The sequence below is a fragment of the Canis lupus genome, chromosome 18, assembly GCF_003254725.2.
Source record: "Canis lupus dingo isolate Sandy chromosome 18, ASM325472v2, whole genome shotgun sequence".
NCBI classification, from domain to species: Eukaryota; Metazoa; Chordata; class Mammalia; order Carnivora; family Canidae; genus Canis; species Canis lupus.
The window spans coordinates 49,018,266-49,030,449 of record NC_064260.1 but is presented as its reverse complement, the minus strand read 5'-3'; the positions used below and the strand labels follow the sequence as shown (position 1 = coordinate 49,030,449).

The 12,184-nt window shown below is 52.8% G+C and overlaps 1 long non-coding RNA gene across 2 annotated transcripts in view; it reads right to left on the bottom strand.

Annotated features, from left to right (window-relative positions):
- The window catches only part of LOC125752880 (uncharacterized), a 40,088-nt gene extending 35,196 nt beyond the window's left edge, over window positions 1–4,892 (bottom strand). For both annotated transcript variants that reach the window (XR_007403435.1, XR_007403433.1), the window contains exons 1-2: window positions 4,735–4,892; window positions 3,844–3,943 (exon numbers count right to left, since the gene is read on the bottom strand). This is a non-coding gene — a long non-coding RNA (uncharacterized LOC125752880). The remainder of the gene's footprint in view (window positions 1–3,843; window positions 3,944–4,734) is intronic.
- Window positions 4,893–12,184: the final 7,292 nt, after the last annotated feature.

Genomic DNA, 12,184 nt, shown 5'->3' with positions numbered 1-12,184 from the left:
CATAAAAAAAATAAAATAAAATAAAATAAAATAAAAATCACATGCTGGGGGTAGAGATTGAACATGCTAGTTAGACATGCCACATGAGAGAAGCATCATCTTTGAGTGCACAGGTGCTGATAAGTCCACAGCCCTGCATCCTTCGGTAGGACCCTTTCCTCTCCTGGGTTTCTTTAAAACACCCTCCATGGGGAGTCAGCCTGAGGATTCTTTCCTTTGTGAGCCTCCCCTGTGCTGGAGCTTAAACCCCAATAAAGCCTTGCCTGAAACCTGTTTAGCCTCTTGTCAGTTTCTATTTCTAGGAGATCCCAAGAGCCAGGTTGGATAGCATCTCGCCCATCCCCAGGAAAAGATCGATCTGGTCTTTGATAACTGCACAGTGCCCACCACATGGCTGTAATTATTTGAGCATCCCTGTATTGTTGGGCGTCCGCATTTATCCCATTTTGCTATTTATTAATCCAGCTATGATGCACGTCCTTGTACATACACACTTGGGCACATATCTGATTATCTTCTTAGGACAAATTTCTAGAATTGATAGAAACAGTCTGTGAATGCTAATACTTTTGAAACAATTTGCCAAATCCTCCTTTTTTTAAAGATTTTATTTATTCATGAGACACACAGAGAGAGAGAGAGAGACAGAGACACAGGCCAAGGCAGAAGCAGGCTCCATGCAGGAAGCCCAACGTGGGAATTGATCCAGGGACTCCAGGATCACACCCTGAGCCAAGGGCAGATGCTCAACCACTGAGCCACCCGGGAGTCCCAACCAAATCCTCTTCATAAGGCTTGCAATGGATAACATTCACATTCACTCTGATTTGATTTTCCTTCCAAAACATTGAATCTCTTTAACACACACACACACACACACACACACACACACACACACACACACAGAGTTAGCACTCCAAATGTGGCTCAGCTGTTTCTGCCTGGAGAGAGGGCTGGCTGTTTTTGGAGAAGTACTTTTGTGGCTGCGACAGCAACAAACATTAACATCTGATGGGATTGCCTTTTCCCTGGGCCCCTAAGGCACCCTGTGCCTTGGTGGGGTCCAGCCTAGAGTGGGCTGCAGGAGCGCCAACCACGTGCCACCCTACAGAATTCTGAACACTAACTACATCAAGAATGGCAAGATCGGTACCTTGGGTCAACCTCTGTAGGCACAGGGTCCTCAGATGGGGGTCCTGGGAGCAGTTCCCAGGCAACCGGAGGGGAGAAGAAGGGTTGGGGCGCCAGCATATGCCACCCCAAAATAGGCCTCTTTGGCCTTTGGGGTTTTTTTGAGCAAAATAGCCATTGAAAACCAGCAGATTCAGGAAAACCTCTAAAAACAGGGCACAAGGGTTTTTTTGTAAAGGAAATTTACATTTATAAAGGTAATTTCCATTTGTAAAGAGTCTGCCTCTCTCACACAGGAAGTGGAGGGCTCTCCACGCAAATCAGTGGGGAAGGCTGGGACTCCCATCTGCTTAACATTCTTTTCCCATTCTTTTCCTTGTCACGTTCCAACACTGGTCCTCTGACCAGCAGCCCAAATCCCCTTTGCCTTGGTTTTAACTTAGGTGATTCTTACGGTTATTATAAGATGGTCTATTTAAGCTTAAATTCTAACCACCACACTGGTTGCTCTGCCCTGTGTGCTCCAGTGTGTCTCCATGCAATGCCCATGTTAATAAACTTCTGTTTCATTTTCTCTCCTTCGTCTGTCTTTGCCAGTCTCACTCACAGAGTCCCAACCACACAACCTACGATGGATAGGGGAAAATATATTTTCTTTCTGAGCCTGAATGGCTCAGTCTGGTAAGCCTCCTACTCTTCATTTCGGCTCAAGTCATGATCTCAGGGTAGTGAGATCAAGCCCTGCATCAAGCTGGGCTTGAAGGCTGCTTGGGATTCTTTCTTGCCTTCTGCCCCCCATCTGCCCCCTGCTCATGCCCTTTCTCACTCTCTCCAATAAAATTAAACAAATACAAACTTTAAAAAAATGCATGCAGAAAAAATAATTAAAAATACATGCTATGTTATATAACGCTTAATAGAGATAAATGGGTTGCAATAAGCTTGGAAGATTTTGCCATCAACTGTTACATTTTTTTTAGTTAATTAATTAATTTGACAGAGGGTACAAGCAGAAAGAGCTCGGGCAAGGGAGAGGGAGATGCAGACTCCCCGCAGAGCAGGACCCAGGGATCATGACCTGAGCTGAAGGCAGACATCCAACCGACTGAGCCACCCAGGTGCCTCCATCAACTGTTAACTTTTGAGGAGGATGTGCACTTGAGTAATGAGCATAAGATGGATTTTTTCTTTAAAAAGGTGTGTGTGTGGGTGCCTGGGTGGCTTAGTCGGTTAAGCATATCACTTTAGCTCAGGTCATGATCTCGAGGTCCTGGGATTGAACCCCACATTGGGCTCCCTGCTCAGTGGGGAGCCTGCTTCTCCCTCTCCCTCTGCCCCTCTCCCCATTTGTGCTCTCCTGCTCACTCTTTTAAATAAATAAATAAATAAAATCTTTATTTTATTTTTTTTATTTATTTATGGTAGTCACACAGAGAGAGGGAGAGGCAGAGACACATGCAGAGGGAGAAGCAGGCTCCATGCACCGGGAGCCCGAAGTGGGATTCGATCCCGGGTCTCCAGGATCGCGCCCTGGGACAAAGGCAGGGGCTAAACCGCTGCGCCACCCAGGGATCCCAAATAAAATCTTATTTTAAAAAAACAAAGCAAAGAAACAACAGGCCTGCAGTGGAGTCACTTTCACTCACTGTCACTACACCCCCCAAGACTTCATACCTCATCGAATGGCATTTTCAGCCTCTCAAGGCCTGGGACCTCACTTGTGAGGTCACCCCCCCTCCCCCCACCCCCAAAAGGAGGTGACTTTGCCCAAAACAGTCCATCTTTTCTTTGCTAATAACCTCCTTGTCAAGTCCCCACTTCTGACCATTAAATTAATCCTTCCATTTTGTACAGATCCTCCGCGTCCCCTCTACCCACTGGGTGGGCTGCTGCCCCATTCATGAATCATTGAATAAAGCCCATCAGGTCATTACATTTGCTCCATTGCATTTTTGCCTCCTCCCCAGGTAGGGCCTCCAGGTGCCTCCCCCTCTGGGCATGGCATCTCTAAACTTCAGGCTTGTCACCTGTGAGGCAGGGATCCTGAAACTTGCCTTGCAGGATTATTGTGAAAAATTCATGGGTGTGATGGTTGATTTTACATTGACCTCATGGGGCTGAGGGACATAGAGACAGCTGGGAAAACATAATTTCTGGGTGTGTCTGTGAGGGCATTACCAGAAGAAGTTAACTTTTGATGGGTGGGGCTAAGGGAGAAGCATCACCTGGTCCCCTGGGGGTGCGGGTGGGCACTGGGTGGGCACTGTCCCACCCTTGGGGGTCTGGATGAAGCAAACTGGCAGAAGAGGGTGGAATCATGGGGTGCCTGGGAGGCTCAGTGGTTGAGCATCTTCCTTCTGCTCAGACCATGATCCTGGTGTCCTGGGATCGAGTCCCTCATCGGGCTCCCTGCTCAGTGGGGAGCCTACTTCTTCCCTCTCCTTGTCCCCCACCTCCTCCCCACTTCTGCTCTCTTGCTCTCTCTTTCAAATAAATAAATAAAATCCTAAAAAAAGAAAAAAGGAGGTGGAATCACACTTTCCTGGGTCTTCAGCTTGTACGTGTCAGATCATGGGACATCTCCCCTTTGGTAACTGTGACAGCCAATCTCCAACACTAAATCGTGTATCTCCGGATATCTTATTGGTGCTGTTTCTCTGGAGAACCCTGACTCCTATGGTGTGATCATTTGGGGATGGAGTGACAACTTACGGAGGTGCAGCGCCTGCAGGAAGCTCTGGATGCAAGGTGGTGGTTGTTTGCTCTTGATTTTTCCCTGCACAGAACCTCCTCGCGCCTCTGCACAAAGATCCTGTGAATTCCAAGCAAGAAGTCGGAGTTTTATGATGGCTGTTCTGAATGAGTTTAATGCATTCTTTTGCACAGATAGTACTTGCCTATGGCAAAAATTCCAAAGGCGCAAAAGGGCATGTAAGAAAAGCATGCCCTTCCTGTCCTCTGGTTTCCCAGCTCCCCACTCTGAAGAGAGAAACTTATGTCAGTTTTGGGTGCCAACTTCGAGGGATATTCCATGTTTTCACAAACATATACTTTTTCCTGTGATTTTTTCCCCCCCAAGTGAAATAGTATCTGAAGAGAAGAGCTAGCTCATTGTGAACAAATATTTATTGATAACTAGACGGGACATGGACCAGACTGGAGTGCGAGCCCCTAAAGGAACAGGTGTTCTGCTGAGATTTGAAGCCCTTAACCCTGAATGAAGCTGCGGACACCAGCAGCTTCCCCTACAGAATCGAGTAACTGAACATCTCAGCCCATCGTAAATGTGTTCTTTGGTGATGAGAGATCAAGACAGATCCTCTCCTCAAGCTGGCTTCGGTTCCCAAATACCCCACATCTGTCTGTGGCAATAAAAACAACCAGCACAAGGGGCCCCTGGGGGCTGAGTCGGTTAAGTGACTGACTCTTGATTTCATCTCAGGTCATGATCTCAGCGCAGCATCTGCTTGGGATTGTCTCTCCCTCACCGTCTGCCCCTCCCCAACCCTCTTTCCACCCGTGCTTTCTCTGTCTCTCTAAAATAAAGAAATAAAATCTTATTTCTTTAAGATTGCAGGAATCACAATCAGCACAATCACTTACATGTGCCAGGCTTTGTTCTCCGAAGGTATCCCAGCCCTGCCTCTCTGTGTCACCACTATTATGTGGTAAGGACCCTACACAGGAATTTGGTTGCCAGGTGCTGGCCTGGCTACTGGAAGAAACCCAGGGTGATTTCTTAAAATTTTTTTTTTTTTTTTTTTTTTACATTTTTATTTATTTGTGATAGTCACAGAGAGAGAGAGAGAGGCAGAGACACAGGCAGAGGGAGAAGCAGGCTCCATGCACTGGGAGCCCGACGTGGGATTCGATCCCGGGTCTCCAGGATCGCGCCCTGGGCCAAAGGCAGGCGCCAAACCGCTGCGCCATCCAGGGATCCCCCAGATTATTCGATCCCGGGTCTCCAGGATCGCGCCCTGGGCCAAAGGCAGGCGCCAAACCGCTGCGCCATCCAGGGATCCCCCAGGGTGATTTCTGAAGGAACTCCTGACATCCTTGCGTGGACATCCCCTGGCACTGGCCACAGGTCCCTACATTTGAAAGGTGACCCTTTATTACCAAAGAATGTACTACAATGGATTCAAGCACATACTTGCTGGGTTCCATTCGGGACACCCCTGGGCTCTGTGGCTGTATTTGAGTTAAGGAATCAGCAGGGATGGGAGTCAGAAGTAAAAAAAAAAAAAAAAAAAAAAAGTGGTTGGGACCAGAGTCTTTGCTCACCCCCACCTGTCTTCCTGGGTCTCACACTCAGGACCTCATCAGCCCAGGGCAGGTCCCAGACAGCCAGGGATGGCCTGTGTCCCACATCCTCTGAGATTATCCAGACCGGCCAAGCCTCAGCCTGTTCATTCCGCCCCGCCTGCTCCTTCCCTCAGAAACCACAGTGAAGGCTCCTGCCCACAGTTCCTGTCTCCTTCTGCCTCCTGAGCGGCCCTAGTGCTTTCCTGTGTGGCCCCCTCCTCTTCCTCTCGGGATCTGTGTGTAATAAACCATCTTTCCAACAGCAGCCGAGTCCTGATCTGTTGGACTCACTGCTCACTGTCCTAATGAGAATAAAACCTGTATTTTGGGGTGTCTGGGTGGCTCAGTGGGTGAAGCGCCTGCCTTTGGCTCAGGTCATGATCTCGGGGCCCTGTGATTGGGCCCCACATCTGGCTCCCTGCTCAGCGGGGCATCTACTTCTCCCTCTCTCTCTGTCCCTGCCCCTGTTCTTTCTCCCTCGCTCACTCTCTCTCTCAAATAAATACAGTTTTTCTTAAAACAAACAAACAAACAAACCCCCACAAACCTGTATTTTGAAACAGAGGAATGCAGAAGAGGGGAGGGAGGTGGTGGCCGAGGAGGGGACCCTAAGCTTGTCTTGTCCCATGAACACAAATACCTAGCTATCAAATCATCTTAAATATCCCGGAAATTGACCCGAAGCCCGACAGAGCAAATTCCACACGACTAGAGACAGAAGTGGGCACATGGCGGAAGAATGCTTTTTTGTGCCATTGAACTCCACCTTGCGTATTTCATTACACAGAAAGTGTGATGTATGATTTAACAGAGTCTGTTATCAAAGATTTTTATTTTTATTTTTATTTTTTTTATTTTTTATTTTTTTGTTATCAAAGATTTTTAAACCATATGCCGAAAAAATAAAAATAAAATTAAATAGAGGGATGCAGCTCCCTGCTGGCCAGGAGAAGGAGAAAGGAGAGGTTCGCACAGGCGCCCCCCTGGCACGTGCGCCGAGGTCCTGGCAAGGTGTGCGGAGCGGCCAGGGAAGGGGTCGTCGTGCCCTCTGGGTACTAAGGCCGATGGCTCCTGCCAAGTGCCTCACTGAGGCAAATAGCACTAAGGCCCCACGCAGCTGAGGAGGAGGCGGAGGCTCAGGCGGTGAGGTTGTTGCCCATCAGAGCTGGGGCTCTGAACCCGGTCAAGGCTTGAGGTGGTGGAGGAATCCTGCCAAGAGAACCCCCCTCCCCCAGGCCCTGTGTAGTGGCACAGCAAACTCCCCAATGCTGTGTGTCATTCCCACAGAAACATTAAAGCTGGATAATTGGTGAAGAACAGGTGCGCCCTGGGGGAGGCAAAGGTGCTGTGGGGGGAGTAATTTCTGGGGTGATGGAGGGCTCCGAGGCCAGGCCTCAAATCCTGCCCCTTGAAATGGCCCCACTTCAAGAATCTTCTGTGAGAGTCCTAGGTTTAAAAAAATTAAAAAAAATTTTTTTTCAAGTAAGTAAGCTCCACAGCCCAGTGCGGAGCCCAGTGTGGAGCTCGAACTCATGACCCTGAGATCACGACCTGAGCTGAGATAAAGAGTCCAACGCTTAACCAAGTGAGTCACCTAAGATTTTCTTTTTTTTTTTTTTAATTTACTTATTCATAGAGACACACACACACAGAGAGGCAGAGACACAGGCAGAGGGAGAAGCAGGCCACATGCAGAGAGCCTGATGCAAGGGACTCGATCCCAGGACTCCAGGATCAGGCCCTGGGCTGCAGGGGGCGCTAAACCGCTGAGCCACCGGGGCTACCCCTGCCTAGGATTTTCTTTATCCCAGTCCAAACATTCTGGGAGAGAGAACTCTACAAGCCTTAGCTGAGCTCCAGAAAGTTCTGGGCAGCAAATGGAGGGGGACTTGCGGTGTGTGCGGAAGGGGGACCATCAGAAGACACACTTCCATGTTTGGCCTCAGGCTGTTCAGGGAAACATGTTCTTTTCAGTGTTTTCAGAGATGTAGATGGTTTTCTTTTCTTTTTTGAAAAAATATTTTATTCAGGAGAGACACAGAGAGGGAGGCAGAGACACAGGCAGAGGGAGAAGCAGGCTCCCTGCAGGGAGCCTCATCTGGGGACTCCAGGATCAGGCCCTGACCTGAAGGCAGGCGCCAAACCGCTGAGCCACGCAGGTCAGGCGTCCCTCTTTTCTTTCTTGTTTTTTTTTAAAGATTTTATTTATTAGAGAGAGAGAGAGAGAGAGAGAGGAGCAGGGGGAGGGGGGGAAGCAGGCTCCCTGCTGAGCACCATCCCAGGGCCCTGGGGTCATGACCGGAGCAGAAGGCAGCTGCTTCCCCAACTGAGCCACCCAGGTGCCCCTACAAGGTTTTCTTAAGGAAAACATTCCTGGACAGTGGAATAACAGTTTCATTTCAAAGGACGGGCTCGACAATCCAGTAGAGTCTTCCCTTGAAGGGGCAGGCAGGTCACGAGTTCCCACCTGCGTGCGCTGCGTCTTCCCGGGAGAACTTTTCTGGAAGGTGGGAAACGGCACAGCAAAACGTCACGTGTCAGCAATTAGCGAGTGTGATGACAACGTCGATGTTTACCCCCACACAGCGGCCAGCTGGGGCCAGGCGGGGAACCACGTGTGCTCCCCCACACCCCTTCCCCACCCCCGTCACAGCCGGGACACCGGGGGGCTCAGCCCTGTGGATGTTCAGACCTGCCAGCCCGCAGACCCCCTGCTTTGAATGATTCAGAAACTCCCCTCAGGGCGCCGGGGTGGCTCAGTGGGTCAAGCATCAGCCTTTGGCTCAGGTCACGATCTCGGGGGCCTGGGATCGAGTCCTGCATCCGGCTGCCTGCTCAGGGGGGAGCCCGCTTCTCCCTCCCCCTCTGTGATCTCACTCTTGCTCTCTCTCTCAAAAAAAATAAAAGGAAAGAGGGGACCCCCCTCCGTTTGAGTGCCCCCAGGTCTTCCAGCCCTGAGCTCCCGCACCCAGGACCCGGGGCGCCTCGCCCGCCTTCCCTGCGGCCCCCACGCAGGTACCTCACTTTATTTTTATTTTTATTTTTTTTAATTTTTATTTATTTATGATAGTCACAGAGAGAGAGAGAGGCAGAGACACAGGCGGAGGGAGAAGCAGGCTCCATGCACCGGGCGCCCGACGTGGGATTCGATCCCGGGTCTCCAGGATCGCGCCCTGCTGCGCCACCCAGGGATCCCGGAACCTCACTTTAAAATGACCCTTGGTGACGTGCTCTGTCCCTCAGAGGTCATTCCCGGAGACCATCTGATAGACTGTGCCGCCCCGAAGTTCGGTTAGGAGCCGGGGGGTCGGGGAGGTCGGGGGGCCCAGGGCAACCCCCCCCTTTGCCAGTGTGTCCCGCACACGGAGCCTAGAACCCTTGGCCGGGCGGAGAGGGGGCGCTGCGCAGGAGCAGAGGGAGAAACCTGAGGACGTCTCTGCGGGGGGACAAGGGGCGTCCTGGTAGGTGCGCCCCGGTCCCTGCGCGCGGCCCACAGGAGTAGGGCAAAGTGCACCCAGCCTTGAGGTGCGGCGCTTATGTCCCGGCCACGGGGGTTGCGCCCCACCTTGACGCAAGTGGCTGGGCCCCGCAGAGGGAGGCCCGGGGTGCCGGGGGAAGGTCAGCAGGTCACGGGAGCCCGTCCTCCGTGCCAACGCATGCAGCCGCCTCCGCCGAGGGCACCCGCACCGAGGCTCAGGGGCGCCTTCAGCGCTTCTAGAGCAGGGCTCCGGGGTTCCGGGAGCCCCGGCCTCGGCCTCGGCCTCCCCGGCGGGTGAGTGAAACGACGTCATGCGCGCCCGGGCACTGGCTGTCCAGGGCGGGACGGAGGCCAGCGGGAAACGCGGGACAAGCACCCTCACGTGCTGACCCCAGGAAGACAGGGAGCACACGGTGACCCGGGAAGCGTCCTCCTGAGACGGGCGGCCCGGCAGCCCCACGCGGGCCGTGGTTCATACCCATAGTCAGGAGGAGCGCGCTTGGTGGTGGAGGGCGGGGTCAGCCCGGGCTGCGCTGCCTCCCAGCGGACAAGGCCTAACGCCCACTGCGCTCTCGGGACCCCTGGGAGGTCCCACAGCGGCCCGGAGGGCGAGCCAGGAGGCAGCGGGCTGTGGGCAGAGCACCTTGGCCCCTGCCGCCCGCCCCCGCTGCTGCCAGAACAGCGCAGCTCTGTCGGGAAGAACCTGTGGGGGGCTTTCGTACTCTGCAAAAATACACGAGGGGCTGTTTCTTTTTCTTTTTTTTTTTTAAGATTTTTTATTTATTTATTCATGAGAGACAGAGAGAGAGAGAGAGAGAGAGGGAGGCAGAGACACAGGCAGAGGGAGAAGCAGGCTCCATGCAGGGAGCCTGACGTGGGACTCGATCCAGGATCTCCAGGATCAGGCCCTGGGCTGAAGGCGGCGCTAAACTGCTGAGCCACCCGGGCTGCCCTCTTTTTTTTTTTTTTTAAGACAAGTGATGTCATTAACCTAATCCATAATCCATGTTTTCCCTTTTAAAAAAAGTTGTGGTAAAATCTACCTAACATAGAATTTACCATCTTAATCAATTTTTTGAGAAAGAGAATGAGCCTGAGTGTGAGAGAATCACAAGCAGATTGTGTGCTGAGTGAGGAGCCCGACGTGGGGCTCAATCCCATGACCCTGGGATCATGACCTGAGCCAAAACCAAGAGACCGATGCTCAACCAACCGAACCACCCAGGCGCTCCACATCGTAACCATTTTTAAGTGACAACTGGGTGGCATTAATGACATTCACAATATTGCGTAACCATCACCACCATCTACTTCCAGCCTTTCCCAGGACCTCACACAGAACCCCTGTACTCATCAGGCAACAGCTCCCTATTTCTCAGTGACTCCAGCCCCTGGGAACCCACCTACTTTCTCTATGGATTCGCGAATTCTCGGTGTTTCACACAAGTGGAATCACACAGCGTGTGTCCTTTCGTGACTGGCTTCTTCCACTCGGCATCCGGTGTTCAGGCTCACCCACGGGGCGGCATCAGGACTTCACCGTCTTCATGGCTGAACAATATTCCACCGCACTATGCACTGCCCACGCTTATCCACCCACCTGCTGACACACACGTGAATCCTTTCTGCGCTTTGCCTGCTGTGAACAAGGCTAGTCCAGTTTTTTAAAGATTTTGTCTGAGAGTGAGAGAGCTCACGAGCAGAGTGAAGAGCAGAGGGAGAGGGAGAAGCAGGCTCCCTGCTGAGCATGGAGCCCAATGTGGGGTTCAATCCCATGACCCTGAGATCATGAGCCATCCGGGTGCCCAAGCTTAGTCGTTTTTAAAAGCAGCAAACGTTCACTAGCTCATCTGCCACATTAATGCTCTGAGGCACGTCACCAGTTCCCCAGAGCAGACGCTGCACATGGTGAACGTGGGCCCGGCGCTTCCCATCACATGGTCCAGTGAGGCGGGTACCGGGATCTCCCCCATTCACCAGGGGAGGCTGTCGAAGCCCAGGGCCTGGGTACCTTGCCCCGAGGTCCCGCAGCGCCTGGGGCTCACACCCTCCAGAAGCGCCCTGCAGCCCCAGAGCCCTACTGCCTGGCCAGAGCAGGCCTTCCAGAACCTATTCTGTTTCCAGCATACACATGTGCCAGAGGCACAGAACGGGAAGGTGACTTCTGTCTCACATGTTTTTCAACAGCTGTCAGCATGAGGGAGGTCCTCAGAAGCTCGAGGCGTGGCCTTAGGGGAGAGGGCTCCACCAGCAGGGCTGGGGCCCAGCACCCCTCACGCCCCTGCACCAAGCCCTGGCAGCCCATGTGGGCGTCCTGGTCCTGCGGGACTGCGCCCCCTGCCTCCCACGGAGGGTATTACACAGGAGAGTCTCCTCTGGGGCGGCTGCTCCATGCACCCCCAGAGCTGTCACTTCCACGTGGCAGGCACCACCCGATGACCCCCCACGGATTCTCCCAGGACCCCTGCAGAAGAAAGCACGCACTATGGTCCCACAGGTTTTGTTGTGTGGCTCACAAGCCCTAACTGTTCTCTGGGGGAGGCCCTGCCTCTGGGAATGACACAGCTCAGAGGGCCTTGCCAGCAGAGAGCACCCCCGTCCCCAACCGGCTCCCCGTTCCCTGGGCCACTCCGGGTCCAGGACCTGCTGTCCCTCCTTGATGGATTCCCTGTGCGCTTACGTTCCAGGACAGGTGGCTGCTTTTAGGATCTGCCCCAAAACACCTCTGGCCCCTTTGCTGTCTGCTACTGTCACATCCCAGCCACTTCCTCACTCTCAATTCCCCCTGCCGCCCCCCCCTCCGCCGCCCCGTCCTGGCCAGACTGCCACCCCCCTTCCCCACTGACCACAGGCAAAGGACAAGAATGGGGCTCTGGGCCCAGACTGGTCTGAATCCCAGCTTCTTAAAAGAGCAAATCACGAGAAACAAGCATACTCAAGAGATGTGGTGTGCTCGTACTTTGCCCACCTTGCCAGAAGGTGGTGTGAGCTCCCAGGGCCCAGCTGTGTCCCCACACCACGCCCTGGGGCCCCGCCACCTGCAGTGGGGTGGATAGTGGACAGCAGCCAAGAACGCGACTTTGTCTCTCAAACAAGCCTGCAGGCTGCAGCCCCCGGAGGGCCGTGCTCGTGCTTCTTCCTGAATTCCAGGCTTCTCTGGCTCGGGGAGGCTGCTGCTTACAGAACTAAGCTCACAGACGTGGCACTCAAGCTAGAACAATCTGTCACAGGAATGCAAAGCTTTTTATATAGAAATTCAGAAACTCGGTG